General features: G+C 40.1%; 1 long non-coding RNA gene across 1 annotated transcript; it reads right to left on the bottom strand.

Annotated features, from left to right (window-relative positions):
- Window positions 1-4124: 4124 nt before the first annotated feature.
- Window positions 4125-4823, bottom strand: LOC141814501 (uncharacterized). Its single transcript, XR_012600488.1, has 4 exons — window positions 4741-4823; window positions 4475-4523; window positions 4279-4367; window positions 4125-4157 (listed from the first exon to the last, which is right to left on the bottom strand). It is a non-coding gene; the product is annotated as an uncharacterized LOC141814501 (long non-coding RNA).
- Between the last annotated feature and the right edge of the window lie 11791 nt (window positions 4824-16614).

Here is a 16614-nt window from a genome sequence, read left to right as displayed (position 1 = left end):
AGGGACGTGCACCACTATATAAAGAATCTTAATGGTGGAATGAGAAAATATAAAAGAAAGTGATGAAAAAATGCGCATCCTATAAGGAATTATATGCTTGTAAGAATAAGGAAAACTTTAAAAAGTATATAGTAATCAAGAAAGAGACCAAGAAAATAGTAATGAAATTTTTAAACATTTATATTGAAAATTGAATACAAAAGAAGGAGAAAAAAATATTTACAAAATAGTTAAAGCGAGAGAGAGGAAGACAAAAGATCTTATTCAAATAAGATGTATTAAAGATGACTAGTAAATGATGTGAAAATAAAAGAGTAATAGAAGAGGTATTGTGCTTGCTAACTACAAGTACATGATTGTCATCAAGTAGGAAAATTATTGTCCTTTGGGACCGTGGTATTGTCTACCAATTTATGTGCAAAAGGAGGTTATCTAGATGAATCGAATTGAGGGAATTATTATGAAAGAAGCGCAAACTAAGAAAATTTTATGAAAAGTGATGAAAAAAATAATTCCTAAGATAATCCTAGGATTTCGATTTCACCACGATAATCATTGACAATTTAATTGTGATTCCCTCTCTTACTTCAATATTAGATTATGCTTAAAGATGATTTATCATAAGGTAACTAATGTTTCCTCTAGAAATACACCAATGTATCTACCCCCAACACAACCACTATTCCCATTAAGTTATGTCACAACTAATGTTATTTTCGAGAGAATTTGAATTACTTTCGTGATCAAACTCCCAAGTCCAGTTTTATAGATCTGAGATTAGAGTTCACCTCTTAATCTATCCCCTAATCTCTAATATATGCTAACATACACTAATACATCAATAGTTAAGCATGCTAAAATTGAATCAAGAATCAAACATATCATTAATAAAAGAGAGAAATCATAAATATCAATTGTCAATTTAACATCGAATTACTCCCTAATCTTAGAATTAAAGAGATTACTCCATCACAATGGAGATACAAGCCATAAATATCAAAGAAAACATTCTACAATGTAAAACTAAGATCAAAGTGCAGAAAGAACTCAGTTGTAAATGTTGTCAACATCTCTGGTGTTGGGTGTCTATGCATATTTTAAAATTTTATTTCAATAAACATGTAATGGAAGCATAATAATCTAAATTATTATAGCATGCACATCAAATACACATGAGGATACACATGTGTACAGATATAATCGTAGAAATAGACAGCATAAATAAATTATACCTGTTGGATGAGGTGAAACAGAAACAACATCAACTAGCAACATTTAGAAAAGTTACCTCTACTCGTATCCACACTGAGATCTCCATGAGATAACTTGGACAAGTCACATGTTATGTCTCCATTTTAATACTAGTCGAAGGAAGGAGACAAAGCGATCTGAGAGAGAACTCATGGTTCAATTCGGTATCCGACAACTTAAAGAAACCAGACGATACAACACGAACTGAACGGAGGCAATGAAGCTGTTGTTTGGAAGTTATAATGCTCACTGTCGATGAGGGGTAGTAGGTCTAATGGCGTCAGAGTTTTGACAATAATAATTGCTCGCCATAACAACAACTAAGGTGTCGGAAGAAAACCATTCAGTTGGAACAACACCTTGTTGTTCAGCTTTAAAGTGGTGTCAGCTGTGACCACTGGTTGGTGCTTTCTGGAGGGTGATTGTTATATTCGAGAAATTATAAGAATTATTTATAAATAAATTTACCTTTATTATTACGGATAAAGGGGGTTAATGAAACCAAATTTGTAGTTAATTAAATTAAGTCTAATTTAAATCAATTATGTTAAATGGCCCAACCTTAAAACCCAAATAAAGGGCCCAATTTGGAATAGTGCATCAGCCCAAGGTAATGGTTATTGGATTGGTATGGAATCCGTTAACCCATCGCCCGTTAAGAAAAAAAAACAATTTAAGCCGCGATCGCGACTCCTTCCCTGTTTCGCCTTTTCGCCGCGAGACCGCGTCGCTCGCCTGCGGAGAAATCGGAACAGGGGAGGGCTTTAAAGGGGCCACGGTGGGGAACCCTAGAGAAAGCCATCGCGACCCTCTGCCGCACGCCCCGATCATCGTCGCCGCCCGATCGCTACCACCGCACGCCGTCCTCTGCTCGTCGCCGCTCTGCAAGACCGCCGCCGCCCTGAAGAAGCAGCCAGCCCTACACTACAACAAAAATGACTTTCCGCAGCGCGCAAATACACTATCCGCAGCGCGCATCGCACGCTGCACAGTTGCAAGCTGTTAAAAGTCATTAAGCATCCGCAGCGCGCAATGCACAAGGGAGGAGACAAATGATCATTAAGCTGTTAAAAGTCATTAAGCTGTTAAAAGTCATTAAGCATCCGCAGCGCGCAACAACAACAACAACCACACACAAATAACACAATAATAATATTGTTATTATTATAACATGTCAATAATAATGAATACAGATTCGAACAAGGTAGATATTGTTATAACATGTCAATAATAATGAATACAGGTTCGAACAATTACAAATTGCAAATTCAAACCAATAGTTACAGAAGCAGGAAGATATAGAACTTAGCTCAGATGAGCGATGTCAATCTCCTCAGAAATCTTGAATGTTGCTACTGCACCAAACTTGCTCCTCCCTCCCTCCCACTCATCCTCGGAATCCTCGCTATCCTCGTCCCCATTGTGGCTCCATGTTGATGGCGTCGAGGGGTCACTGATACTCCTTGAAAAGCAGTTTTTAGTAGTAAGCATATCAACTTGACCTAAATGAGATATCTTAACCACAACTGCATCGTCATCCACAGGCAAAGGCTGCTTCCATGGTTCTCCATCAATTCACATAAATGTATGCTCTGCTGCACCCTTGTGGAATTCGAAACGAATTCTACGCGCCTGAGTGAGAAATGCAATAAGTGCATTAATATTTTGATGATACATGGACCCATGAAAAGGTGAACAGTGAGGTACATATCATTGTGGAAGTACACAATATTACACACAAAATCAGTAGAAAAGACATGAGATAAATACTATGTCAAATTCTCCAATCTAGTCCTTTTGAATAATGAACAAAAAAAAAAGGTCTCTTCCCTTATCTTAAACTTGGGAGTATGGAACTTCTACACATTTTACAAGTGAACGCAATCTGTTGACTTGGCATCACATGACTTTCATATTTGATATTTTTATTAAAAAAATAAGAAAAAAATCAACATGGCACATGCAATATTTTAAAGTTGCCTCTTTGATATCCAATTTTTTAGACGTTCACAAAGAAAACATCGAATTTGTTTCAAGAAAATCTTACAGCTTAGTACCATCGTAAGCCTTTTTAACATGGACTTCAAAATTAATCCATCATAAGCCTTGTGCAAATTCATTGTGTGCATTTTTTTCAATAGAAAATCTCCTCATTAAGCCTTACCTTTGAAATGTCTTCATCCTACTGTTTGCATAACAACCTTTGAAAATAATCACCTAAATAAAATCACTAGATTACTAATTGGGGGAAAGAAAGAATAAAATTGTCTACACTAGTCGTAGAGACAAGAGAAGCATCATTGACATAACTGACAAAACCTCATATTTTGGCAAAAAATAGGTAAATGAAGGAAATGGATGGATGCTATAAGTTAGTGGGTAATGAATAAATTCATTGATCCAAGAAGAAAATACTGAACTTCAGAATCTAGCACCTTCATTTTAGACATTCATTTAAGCAAGCTTGTTACTTGCATTAATAAACACAAGTAGATTTGTGGAAGCTTGGTAAATTGGAAAATTCAAATAGTTATCTTGTTCTTTGGCTTGTAGCACTTTGGTTGAATTCTAGAGTGTATGTATTATAGTCAATGCAACTGGTAAGCTCTTTCAACTATCATCCTCAAAAATCTGTAGTCTAAATTTCAACTGTCACAGTGGCCGATTGCTTTAATAATCTTTATGGCAAAGAAGAAATCATTTTTGTTAGGACTACCGAAGCAAGTCTTTTTCAGAATGTAATTGCATAAGTTATGGAAAAGTTATCGATTAATTCTAACTTGCAGATCAATGTTACAAAAATGGAACACAGAAATTTTCTAATACAACACAGATTAATGAGAGTGCACCTTGTTCACACGTATCGGCTTTCCGTAAAGTTTAATCATGTTCAAAATCTTTATAGCCTGCAAAAGAACAGGACCAAAAGAGAGTGAAATAAAATAAACAGCCAATACACATGCCAAATTGGTTCACATAAAAATTGCAAAAAGAAAATTAAACATGAATGAAACTTAATGAACTGACATAATCTGCATCTTCTTCACTCCGAAACTCAATAAATCCATATCCTTGATGAAGATTTGTAACTCTATCCTTTGGAACATAGACATTAACTGCAAAACAAAATCTCAATCCAGTTTAAGGTTTCCGAGTTAAAATTGAGCAAACCAATGAATCCACATACTGACAAAAAAAAAAACTGCTTACGCTTTTAACTTACCAACAGGGCCTGCTTGGACAAACAATTCCCACAGTAACTCCTCACCGACCTACAAAGTTGACAGCAGACATCAGGGTACATACATATCAATGATAACCAAGACAACACATAGGAAAAGCTCAAGGTTTATTAGTGCTCGAATCAAAGTAGCCAACCAAAAACCTAGTACCAGAAGCAGGAAGCCATAAAACCTATGTGCAGGAATCAGGCTGTGAAATCAAAAACAGGGAAAAAAGGGTAAAAGACGGGAAAAAACGGTAGAGCACCTGAGGGTCAAGGTTGCCAACATATGTGGTAGCCTCTTGGTTCCTCTCTGCGGCGTGCTGACCGAGGAGGTTGGCTCCGACTCGCGGTCATGGTACTTGCGGTTCACCTCCCTGATGTCCTCGTTGCGATTGGCCCCCATGAGAACATCGAGCTGCTTCCGGATGGCGTCCATGCTCACCTCCACTAGGGTTAGGGTTTGGCGAGATTTTCTCCGACCCTTCCCGAACACTGGGAGCGGAGAGGAACGGCAGGAGGAGATGAACGGCTAGAGGAGAGGAACGCCGTGAGCGGAGAGGAAAGGAGAGGCCGAGCTCGCGACGGTGGAGAGGAACGGAGAGGCCGAGCGGCGGGATGGGGGAATAGGCGAAGGAGGTCGAGGAAAATAAGGAGGGATGGGGAAAGCGCGAGTGCGAGATGAAACCTAAGCGGGATCGGGGAAAAGTCGTGCGCGAGACAAACCTAGCCAAGGCGTTACAACGTTTTTGTTTAAAAAAATAAAATTAATAAAATTATGACAGCGTATGGTGTATGCTGTTAAAAGTATTTTTAACGGCGCACAATGTGCGCTGTTAAAAGTATTTTTAACAGCGTATTATTGTTGCGCACTGCGATTGATAAAATTATAATATTATCCGCAACGCATTTTATTGGGTGCGCCGTCAAAGCAACTATTAACGGCGCGCCTATGATGTGCGCTGCGGATGACGCGCTGCGGAAAGTCATTTTTGTTGTAGTGCTAGTTTCTCGCCCTAGCCCTTATCCCTAGCTCGCTTCTATTCCTTCCCTCCTCTGCTGCTGCCCTACCGCCGTCCGAAAACAACAACCTCGACGCCATCCCCTTCGACCAGCGCCACCGTCCCCTGCAGACCGGAGCCCGACCGCCATCCTCCTTCGTCGCCGCGCGTGGAGAACACCAGCAGCGACGCCGTTCCCTGCTCAATCGCAGGCCGCCAGAAGAAGCCACCGCCGACGCCCTGCCGCCACGCCTCTGCCGCCGGTCGCCAACCAACACCAGGTAAAGGGTGTTGGGATTAAAGTTTAGAATTTCTTAAGGGTTAGTAATTAGTTAATTAGGTTAAGGCTTATTTGATTAAACCGATAGTAATTGATTAAGAGGAATTATCTAGTTAATTGGATTATAACCAGTTAATTTTGTGTTAACCAGTTTAATAAAGTGTTAATTAATTAATTAGTAGTAATTAATTGCTTGATTTAGTAGTTAATAACCAAGTTGTTAAGTTCGATAATTAGTGAGTAGTTAATTATTTTAGTTTAATCGATTTAATAGTGGGGGTTAATCGGTGGTTTAATTGAATAAGTAGATAATTGTGTTGTGTTAATTAGTTAAGTTATTGTATTAATTAGATGGTTAATTACCTTGATTGACAAATTGATAAGGGATTAAGAATAAAACGTGTTTAATTAAAGAATAAGTTTAATCGAGTTAATTGATTAGATAGGATTAATTGGATTAAGGTTTCTTAAGGTTAAATGGATAATTAATCGGTCAAAGTATTACGTAATTAGATTAATCAATTTAATCTAGATTGATTGGAAAGGATAAGTTGTATTAATTGTAATTGAGTTAAATATCTTAGAATCGAATAGGGTTTACTTTGTGGAAAGGTGAATATAATATTTAGAAGATATTTATTTTAAATTTCAGGACTTTGATTTGTAGATCTGGTTATTTAGAGAAGTTCTTATTTCGATGATTCATCAATCAGGTGGGTAATCTCTGTATTTAGTCAATACAGATCTACTCTCTTTTCAGAGCATGATTTCTTTTTCTGTTGTTGATTTCATTCCTATACCTATTGCTATCCTTATTACAGTTGTTCCTTGATTCATTATTTGATGCTTACCGTTGACCTTAATCTGATCCTTCGACCTTAGTTAATTGGATGTCTGATACTTGATACCTAGTTTCGGATACTTACAGTTGATATCTTGATCTCATATCGTTGCTTGATTATTAGTTGTTGGCTCTTAGTATTGTTAAAAGTTAGTTGTTGGAGTTGTGCAATATGTCCTGTTTGGCCCCTCAGTTCACTGCCCCGAGGGGGGGGGGTAACTGGGGAGTGTAGAGTGCGGGCAGTGACTTGCACTTGATTATGTCCTGTTTGGCCCCTCAGTTCACTGCCCCGAGGGGGGGTGACTGGGGAGTGTAGAGTGCGGACAGGGACATACATTGGATTACGTCCTGTTTGGCCCATCAGTTCATTCCCAAGGAGTGACTAGGGAGTGTAGAGTGCGGACAGTGACTTGTTGTTGATTTCGTTGTTTGTGCGTTTTGACATGTATTTGTTGTTTACTGTATTTATAGTTGCTGCACTTGTTGCTATATAATTATGAAATTGTTATTATATGACTGTCGCATTCGTATGACATGACATACATGATTAACATATTGCATATTGATTTTACTCTTGTAGTATTATGTTGAACTGTATATCTATTGATATCCATGCTTATACTCCTTTAATACCTTGACCCATTGTGCACTTTCATGCTAATACCCACTGAGTATTTTTATACTCACCACCCAGACCCTGGGGTTTTCTGTCTCCCCAGGTAGCAGATAGGTACTTGGAGCTTGGAGATTGGTCGGCTGCTTCCATCTCACACCCGAAGGTTACTAAGTTATTATTCATTTTTCTTGGCTTTACGATGTTTCCATTGCGTGGATTTTCGATTTTATTTTGATATTGTGCATGTAATGTTGAAATTAGCCCTTAGTGTCAATTCAGATTGAGTTGGACTCGAGTTAGACTCAAGTCAACTCAGATTGTGTGAGACTCGAGTTGGACTCAAGTCACACAAGCCAAATTCGAATTTGATTAAATGTTATCATGCATGGGATGCATGATCATTAAAAGCTGCATTATCTTCCTTAAAAGAAGAGAAAGATTGTCATGCATGAGATGCATGATCTTCATTAAAAGAGGAGAAAGATCTTCCACATGAGATGCATGGGAATTGATAAAATATTAATTTCAGAATTAATATTATATTAATTTCCCCCTTCATCCATTATATCTCATGGTGGGATATAAAAGAGGGTGAGAGGCTCTTGATGAAGGCGTTGTTGGATGCTCTTGCTCTCCCTCTTCTTCTCTTCTTCTTCTCTTGGCCGAATCCTCCTTTGTGGCTAGCACCACAGTTGGGTTCTTCTCCAACTATCAGTGTTCGTGTGGATACCGTGGAGGCACGAACGCACTGATCGTGCATGAATCAGCCGACCTTGAAGGCAAGAGTTGCTGTCGGGATTGCTTGGTGCACAGCGTAACGCTGCTACTCCAAGGCCCACGGTCCTTGACCGTTTACTGCGGGCAAATCCACTACTTCACTTGCCCCTTACGGCAGCAAGTGCAATGAATTACAAATCAATCAAAAGCTCGGTACAAATATTAAACGAACTTAAATTCTTTATCGACTTTGATTATGCTGGAGCTCCCCAAAAGCTTGTTCTCACCGTATTGGCGGGTCTCAGAATGATCTGGATCATGCGCGACACCGATGTCGAGGATGGAGCGCTTGGGAGTCGCGAGAACGGAGTTTCGAATCGAGAGAAGGATTGAAATCGACTGCTACTTGCGGCTGTCTTTTATAGTGCACCTGAGTCGACTCAACTGTGCATCTGAGTCGACTCCAGTCGATGTGGCAGATCAAATTCTATCGCTCTCGCTCGTTTTCCTACCTGAGTTGACTCAATTGTTCCTTCGAGTCGACTCCAGTCGTCATGGCCGATAAAACTTTATCGCTGTTGCCTGAGTCGACTCAACTATTCACTGGAGTCGACTCCAATCTGATTTGGCGGAAAATCGACGCGCTGACTTTCAGGATTCTGCTGGCTCAGCTGGAGTCGACTCTAGTCCTCACCTGAGTTGACTCCAGTGATAAAAACTAGTATTTTTATCCCGGAGTTAGCTTTCATTCGATTTTACCTTTCCTGCAAAAATGTTAGCGAATAATATGCAAAATAAGCTTGTTTTTAAGCCGATTTCTAGAACCAACTTAAGGTCTTTACTTCAGGTCTCCAGTGAGACCCTGGGTTAGACCGATGCCTAATGTTCCTCTCGGGAACGCGTCCTGACCCACTCCACTCAAGAGAATTTACGTGACTGCCAATCGAGTCCTCCTGACCCGTTGGACTTTTGCTCAGCTCTGTCCTCGGCCCCTAGGGTTTGTACTGCGGCTCGGTCCTTCCCGACCAGCCAGTCTTCTGCTGCGACTCGATCCTTCCCGATCAGTCCTGACTTCTGCTACGGTTGGTCCTCCTGACCAACCCAGACTTCTGCTGCGACCTAGTCCTCCTGACCAGCCCAGACTTCACCTGATGTTCTTGACTCTGCCAAGACTTCATGCCTAGCTTCCACTAGGACTTTAACCCTGTGCTTCCTGCACACTTAAGTCAATATCTTAGTCCAATAACACACTTAACTTGAACCTAGTTCCATTATCAAAACTCAGGTTCGATCTGCTGGTGCTTCCTGCACTAACAATCTCCCCCTTTTTGATTGTGACAACTTAAGGTTTGAAGTTAAGTCCAAACCATATTTTCAAAAATAAATCAGTTTATTTTTGCAAAACCATAGTTTAAGAAAAAATAACTTAGTTTATTGCAAACGCTAAATCAACTAATTGCATGCATAACACTACAACAAAAATGACTTTCCGCAGCGCGTCATCCGCAGCGCACATCATAGGCGCGCCGTTAATAGTTGCTTTGACGGCGCGCCCAATAAAATGCGCTGCGGATAATATCATATTTTTATCAATCGCAGCGTGCAACAATAATACGCTGTTAAAAATACTTTTAACAGCGCACATTATGCGCTGTTAAAATTATTTTTGACAGCGCATATTGTGCGCCGTTAAAAGTATTTTTGACAGCGCGCATAATGTGCGCTGTTAAAAATGTATATTGACAGCGTACAATGTCCGCTGTTAAAAATTTATAAATTATAACAGCGTATATAATATGCTTTCATAATTATATTAATTTTATTTTCTTTTAAAAATTATTTTAAATTACTTTTATGTACGGCGAATAGGGTTTGGTCGGTGATTAGGTTCGGCGTCCTTCGCTGTTCGTTCTTCTTTTCCTCCCGAACCCAAGCCGAAGAGAAGCGGTCTTCGGATCCTTAAAGCGCCGCCATGTACATCTCCTTCCCCGATCCCGTGCTCGTCGCGCCCCGCTCCACTACCGCGATTCCTGTAAAACCCGGTGCCACTTCTCCTCTCCCTTCCTTGCCAGCCGCACGCGCCCCTTCTACCCTAAACCCCCCGCCGCCGCCTCCTCTCCTCCCCTTCCCTCGCAAGCCACGAGTTCTCCCCTCAAGTCGTCGCCTCCTCTGTTCCCTCCTAGCCGTCACCATCGCGTCCCGCCGGCAACCGAAGTTCTCCACCGCCAGCTGCCGCACGCCACCTCCACCTCCGGCCTGAAGACGTGACGCCGCCGCCGCTTGAAGATCAACAGCTTTGCTGCCGCTCGATTGTCGCTGCACAGCCGCCATTGTCGCCTCTTTTGCCACAAGTCCGCCGCCGCCGCCCCTCCCCTTCCTTGCCAAGCCCCAATTGCCCCATGGTTCGCCTCCTACTCCTCTTGGTGTTGGCCCGGGGGAAACCCTTGCTCACCGCCGCATGCAGAAGACTCACGGCCGCCGCCTCCTTCGCCAGCGAGCAAACCAGATAAGTTGATTAGGTTTTGTTTTTCTTCTTGTTTTCTGTTGGGACTTTTGGGATCGATTAAGATTAGTCTGATATTGACAATCCCCCGCCGCCGCCTCCTCTATTTCAGTTAATTATAACAATCACAGATTTTATTCTGATATTGAAGATGGTCTACTCCATCTTTGAGTTACAGCAGACAGGGAGCTTATCTTTTTATTTTTACTATATCCTAGAGTCATGGTAGACATGGAGCTTGTAATAAGTTTTTCTTAATATTTAAGGGCATCAATCTTCTTGATTTGCAGGTGAAGGAAAGCAAGCAGCTTGTTAAGTGTTTTCTGAATTACTTGAGGCATGATAAATCTGAAGTTGGTGTGCTCTTTGATATGCTGTCAATCTTCTTATTCCGAACTCGCATTGATTATATCTTTTTGAAGGAGTTTTATATAATTGAGGTAAGCAAATTCGTCTGTCTATCTTGTATGCCATAGAGGATTAGTAGTGACAGCAAAAGTTGCTGATAAGTTTCTCACAGAATTGTATATATAAAGGTCTCCATCATTACCTTTGGTTCTTGTATTGTCCTGTATGTTGGTTATCAGCATGATAATTTGAAATCATAGTTTAAAGTGATATCATATCCTCTACTCCACAGGTCAATGAAGCAAATGCAGTCTCTCAACGAGATGAAACTTTAACACAAAATGTTTCTGGAGTTTCAGTTGAAGAGTCTATTCCTTCAAACTCACCGAAGGAAGAGAATAGGCTGCACAAAAATGACTTCCTTTGAGCCGTGTGGTTTGTGTCTTATAAATCTCCTTCCAATAAGCTAGTCCTTTCTATAGAATTGACTTCTTTTTTTTTTGTTTCTTTCCAGGAAATGATTCTCACTTACCTAATTCTGCCGATGCTGAATTAGAGTTACATCAGAACCCACATGACCTATTGACAGAATATGCCATGGATAACCACAGAAATGAGTTATTGGTCGATCCATGCCAGAAAGACACAGAAAAGAATCAGATGAATTGCTCTGCAAGCTCCGAGTTCCCTGAACCTGAAAAAATGCTCTTAGCACCAACTGTGGAAGGTGTTGTTGGATGATACAACAGTCTTACATGCTGAGTATGTTTTCTTTACATTTCTTTCTGTATTTTCATATCTGACTTCCCATAAATCCCTGATCATGCTAAGGTAATTTTTAACCAAATTTTCTAAAAAATTTGCATCAAATGACCAAATTTTGTTTTGATTACTTGCATGAAATTTTCAAAAGGATCAGAATAGCAAGAAATGGTACTAAGATATTATTAGCCATATCTTTTCAAGTTAGTCTGATTTGGCATGGATAGTGTAATTGCAGGAACAACAAGAAACTACTTGGTCAAGTTAGAGCATTTGATCGCCACTGCAACATGGTCCTCGAAAATGTTAGGGAGATGTGGATCGAGGTATTGCAACTTTACAAATGCATACAATTCATCATCTCTTTTCATGCATGGCTCCTTATGGTTTTTACCCTGATCACAGATACCCAAGACGGGCAAGGGGAAGAAGAAAGCTCTTCCAGTCAACAAGGATAGATTCATCAGCAAGATGTTCCTTCGTAGAGATTTTGTATTTTCGCAGAGATTCATCAACAAGGATAGATTCATCAGCAAGAAAGCTCTTCCAGTCAACAAGTATATATGTGCTAAGTATCAGCACATATATACACATAACCTCATGTATTTTATGTTTTTCTTTATGTTCAAGATAACAAAGTCTTGTAAGCTTATCAAAACAGATGTCAATGTTATATATAATTGTTGGATTATAAATGTGTAATTTTATATGGTATTTGTGTGTGGTATTTATGTTATTAATTATTTGAGTTTTGAGTTTATAATTGTGATTTGAATGGTTTAATTATTTTATTTTATCCACAGCGCACATTGCGCGCTACGATTGATCACATCCGCAGCGTACATTGCGCGCTGTGGAAGCTCACATTCGCAGCGCGCAATGCACGCCACGGATGATCACATCCGCGGCGCGCATTGCGTGCTGCGGAAGCTCACATCCGCAGCGCGCATTGTGCGCTGCGGATGCGATCATCCGCGGCGTGCATTGCGCGCTGCGGATGCCTAACGACTTTTAACAGCTTGCAACTGTGCAGCGTGCGATGTGCGCTGCGGATAGCATATTTGCGCGCTGCGGAAAGTCATTTTTGTTGTAGTGAATGGTGAACTGGATTTTTGGTTAAATTTATTGTACTTATATTATCAATTAAAACTTTTATATTTTTGTATTCTAGATTGAAATCAGTTAATGTGTGCATCATCCACAGTAGTTAAGCAACACATTCACCTAAGGCTATGTATTCAGCTTCAGTTGTAGATAGTGCAACACAGTGTTGCTTTCTACTACATCAGCTGACTAGACAAGGACCCAAGAACTGGCATCCACCCTTGTACTTTTGCGATCTAGTTTGCAACCGGCGTAATCTGAGTCTGAATATCGTATTAGATCAAAGTTGTTGATTTTAGGGTACCACATTCCCATAGTTAAAGTTCCTTTGATATATCTTAGTATTCGCTTAACTGCGGTTAGATGTGACTCCTTAGCGTTAGCTTGGTACCTAGCACACATGCCTACTACAAATAGTATATTAGGTCGACTTGCAGTTAGGTAAAGTAGACTTCCTATTATACTTCTATAATATTTTAGGTCTACTTATTTACCATTTGGGTCACTATCTATATGACAGTTAGTTGCAATTGGTGTACTTATTTTCTTAGAGTTTTCCATTCTAAATTTAAATATTAAATCTTTTGCATATTTACTTTGATAAATATAATTTCCATCCTTAGTTTGTTTAATTTGAAGTCCTAGGAAGAAATGTAACTCTCCTACCCAACTCATTTCGAATTCATTTTTCATTAATTTGATAAATTCTTTTAAATATTTTGAGTTGGTTGATCCAAAAATTATATCGTCGACATAGATTTGTGCTATAAAGAAGTCTTTTTCTATTGTTTTTACAAATAAGGACGGATCAATTTGTCCTCGCTGAAAACCTTTAGTGACTAGGTAAGTCGAAAGCCTCATACCATGCTCTAGGAGCTTGTTTATGTCCATATATGACTTTCTTAAGTTTGAAGACATAACCAGGGTGATCTTTGTCTTCAAATCCTGGTGGTTGACCTACATAGACTTCTTCTTTTATGAACCCGTTCAAAAATACTAACTCGATCTAAATACTAACCTAAACCCTAAACTCTAAATGTTAATTAACCCTAATATTAAAATTAAAAACTAACCTTCACCCTAAACATTAACTATAAGACTAACCCTAAACACTAATCCCAATCACTAATTCTAACCCTAAACCCTAATCCTAATCACTAACCCTAATCACTAACCCTAACCCACCACTAACAATAACTAACCCTAACCCACCACTAACACTAACCCAATAACTAACCCTAACCCACCACCAGCAGCCCTCCACCACTCAATGAAGTCCGGCCAGTACCACTCCGACAAACCCCTCCGCCGGCGCCACCAGCAGCCGCCCGCCGCCGGCCAGCACCAACAACCCTAGCGCTGCTGGCTGGTGAGCTTCAGCAACCCGTGCGGCGCAACAGACCGTCAGCAAAGAGCCGTAGCCACACCTTCTGCCGGCCAACGCACCCACATTAGTCGGCCACCGTTCCCCGCACCATTTCCAGCCTCCCTAAACCAAGATTCAATCGATTAAATGCAAAGAAACGACCAAATCTTACCATGAGACACCTTCGTCAGCCGTATTCATCGCTGTTGCAGCCGGAGGATGGATTGGAGAGGAGAACGGGGATCGACGGAGGCAGTACAGCGCAAAGGAAGAAAGGAAGAAGAAAAATCACGAAGGAAGAAAGGGGATCGGGCGGGCGAAGCGTTAAGTTAGGGCTTTGGCGACGAATACATTTTCGTCGCTAAATTCGTCGCCAAATTGGCAACGAATCAGCAGATTCATTGCCAATTTGGCGACGAATCAGCCATTTCATCGCCAATTTGGCGACGAATTCGTGATTCGTCGCCAATTTGGCGACGAATAGTGAATTCGTCGCCAAATCAAGTGGGTCCAGGTTTTTAAGTGATGGCGAAATCACAAAATTTAGCGACGAATCTATGATTTCGTCGTTAATTTACGACGAATAATGAAATTCATCGTAAATTAGCTACGAATTTGGCGATAAATTTTTGTCGTCGCAATTTTAGCAACAAAAATGGTTTTGTCATAGATTTCGTTACAAATTGGCAATAAATTCTTTTTGTAGCAAAAGTTGTCCCAAATTGGCGACGAATATTATTCGTCGTAAAATTTTATTGCTAAATGGCTGTATTTTTGTAGTGTGTAGACATTTGACCAATGTGATTCTCATTTCAAAATATTACAAAATAGATGTTCATACAAAAGCAAGGCTTATAGTATACATCCCAACAATCTCTCACTTATACTAAAAGACTATGCTGACATAAATGCTGCCATACATCTGATTCACATCCTCTCAACATGCCTATCAACAGCTCTCGCTGGAAAGACCTTAGTGAAAGGATCTACTAGGTTATCCATTGATGTAATCTTGGCGACAACAACTTCTCCTCGCTTTACGATGTCTCGTATCAGGTGGTACTTGCGCTCAATGTGTTTATTTGCCTTATAGGCTCGTGGTTCCTTCGAGTTTGCTACTGCACCACTATTATCACAATAAATTGTAATAACTTTGGGCAAACCAGGAATCACCTCTACATCCATTAAGAAGTTTCTGAGTCATACAACTTCTTTAGCTGCCTCAGAGGCTGTTACATACTCAGCTTCCATGGTTGAGTCCGAAACACATTTTTGCTTGACACTCCTCCATGTTATGACTCCACCTTCCAAAGTAAACACATACCCCGAGGTAAATTTACTACTATCCCTATCTGATTGGAAGTCAGAATCCGTGTAACCCATAGGAAGTAAATGATCTGCTTGGTAAACCAACATTTAATCTCTAGTCCTTCTCAAGTATTTTAATATATGTTTTACCGCAGTCCAATGTTCCTATCCTGGGTTACTTTGATATCTGCTAACCATGCCCACGGCAAAACAGATATTCGGTCTCATACATAACATGACATACATTAGTCTTCCTACAGCCGAAGCATAAAGAACTGCCTTCATTTCCTCTATCTCCTTTGGTGTCTTATGACACATCTCTTTAGATAAAGGTACTCTATGCCGAAAAGGTAAAAACCTTTCTTGGAGTTCTGTATGCTAAACCGAGCTAGAATAGTATCAATGTATGAAGCTTGAGATAAGCACAACATTCTTTTCTTGCGATCCCTTATTACTTTGATCCCAAGAATATGTGCACATTCTCCCAAGTCTTTTATATCAAACTACTTGGACAACTATACCCTTACGTCTGACAACACTTTGACATTGTTGTCAATGAGCAAAATGTCATCTACATATAGTACAAGAAATACCACCACATTTTCGTCACTCTTCTTGTATACACAAGACTCATCCAGACATGGAATAAATCTATAAGACTGGATTACTTCATTAAACCGGATGTTCCAAGATCTCGAAGCTTGTTTCAGTCCATGAATGGACCGATTGAGCTTACACACAAGATGCTCTTTGCCCTTTGCAATGAATCCTTCTGGTTGCTGCATATAGATGTTTTCTTCAAGACTTCTATTAAGGAAAGCTGTCTTGACATCTATTTGTCTAACCTCATAGTCCATATGAGCAGAAATAGATAAAAGAATTCGGATAGACTTAAGCATGACTATCGGCGAAAAAGTCTCCTCATAATCGATTCCCTCTTTCTGAGTATACCCTTTCGCAACAAGCATTGCTTTAAAGGTTTCCACCTTCCCATCTATTCCTCTTTTTCTTTTGTAGACCCATTTACATCCAATAGCTTTTACACCATTTGGTGGTTCTACAAGCTTCCAAACTTGATTAGAATCCATAGATTCTATCTCAAAGTTCATTGCCCTTTGCCAAGATGTTGCATCTTTATCTTGGAGTGCTTCATCATATGTCCAGGGATCAACTTCATGTTCACTAGGGACCAAGTCCGAAGACTCTCCCAAAAATATGAATCTGTCAGGTTGTCTAACAACCCTCCCACTACGATGAGGCACTACCTGTAATTATGTATGTCATGACCCGAGAG

Source organism: Curcuma longa, chromosome 1, assembly GCF_044706935.1.
Source record: "Curcuma longa cultivar G26 ecotype Majalengka, Jawa Barat chromosome 1, ITB_CL_G26_1.1, whole genome shotgun sequence".
Lineage (NCBI taxonomy): Eukaryota > Viridiplantae > Streptophyta > Magnoliopsida > Zingiberales > Zingiberaceae > Curcuma > Curcuma longa.
Note: the sequence above shows the minus strand (reverse complement) of the source record. Positions and strands in the feature narration are given on the sequence as shown.